Source organism: Aplysia californica, unplaced genomic scaffold (genome assembly GCF_000002075.1).
Source record: "Aplysia californica isolate F4 #8 unplaced genomic scaffold, AplCal3.0 scaffold00751, whole genome shotgun sequence".
NCBI lineage: Eukaryota > Metazoa > Mollusca > Gastropoda > Aplysiida > Aplysiidae > Aplysia > Aplysia californica.
Genome location: NW_004798021.1, coordinates 229696 through 231407, shown reverse-complemented (window position 1 = coordinate 231407; position 1712 = coordinate 229696).

The window sequence follows — 1712 nt, the reverse complement described above, 5'->3', positions numbered from 1 at the left end:
TTTGACGAAAACCGTATGTCGATCGATGCAGCCATTAAAAAGCCTTTTGAATAGCAAAATTCGGCCACCACAAATAGATAATAGATTTCTCTCTATCTTATCTTGCACGCCTTTTCAAATACAAGTCGCCAGCTAAATCAGACAATAAATGCATTAGTTAGATTTGTGTGTTGTGAAAAAACGACGGAACAAAAACAGTGTTTGCTGGTTACAGTTTTAAAATGTCTTGCTGTTGTATTGTGATATTTTCTTGACTTTCACTTATTTGACGTAGTAGAGGTTTTGCGGCGCTCGCAACTGCATAAGGTCATAATATGAATGCCAAGGAGTGGATGTCAACAGAGAAGTCGAAACGGGGAATCAGGCTTACTCTGCTCCCCTCTCTAGCTTCAACAGCACAACATCTGTTTCAATTATCAAGGCACCCCGGAAAAAGCGGTTCGCAAAAGTATGACAAACATACAAAAGAAGTAGAGGAAAATGAGAATAGTAAGGATAAGGACAGAAAAAGCAGCAGTTCCCTGTTGCAGTTCAGGCACAGTTATGAGCATGACATTGATGAATCAGCCCATTCTACTGTGCATAAGTACATATTAATGGCCCCCCTTTGGGAATGACCTAAAGACACATCAGTCAGCAGCACCGCCCCGAGTGGTATCTGTACTTCAAGTCCAACGAAGTCACAAGTAAAAAATGTAGCTTCCCCACAAAAGGAAGGACCTCATGTCTTTTTTTTACAAACTAAAGTCTCTAATTATTACAATCTAGGCGTGGGTGTCCGTCTCTAAACGGGTGTCAAATTCATTGAGACCTCCCCAAACAACAAACAAACAAACAGACAGGCAAACAAAGGAGAAAGAACCCGAAAGAACCAACGTAACAAGCAACAACGGAGTAGTGAATAAACAAAACTACCGCATTATTTTTTCAACATTTTACCAAACAAGCTTCAGCTCTTGGTTAGAACGTAATGTACTCATCATCATCCAGTGCCAGATCTACGACAGATATCAGCGATCACGGTTCTCCATTTATTCCTTTGCTCGAAAGCTCGTAAATAACTACGTCTCCCTGATCTTTCCCCGTTACCCATTTGTCTAGGTTCCCTAAGTAGGTTGCTCTGGGCCTACCGTGCCTCGTTTGCTTTCAATTTTGCCAGTGACTGCGAGATGTTCAAGACCCTTATGTCAATTCAGGTGTCCCAAAAGCTGCATATGTCGTTTCCTGATTGTTTTTAACAGATAGCGTCCCACGTGGGCTTCATCGAGCACTACCTAACTTGATTTCTTTTCCTTCCACGATACTCTAGGCAGTCTAAAAAAAACCCTCATTTTGTTGCTTCTATTTTCATTTTCAAGGTCTTTAGAGATTGTCCAGCATTCACAGCCATATAGAAGGGTTGACCATACAAGGCATTGCAGAACTTTCATTTTGGTAGTCATTGAGATGTTTCTATTTCTCAGGATTGGGCTAATTTTATTAAGACTAGCCTTTCTTTCTGTTGAGAATTTGGTATCAGACAGTAATGTAAGCTTACTATTCAGCCATAATACGCCAATGTACATTGCAGACGGCAACCAAGTTTGAGTTTACGTCTTAGCCAAAGCACAGTATCTATCTGGAGACGTCTCCGACGCAGATAGACCAATCAAAATGCTTCGTACCTCTAGACTAAGTAAAACAATCTGGGGGGGGGGGGGGGGGGGGGGGGG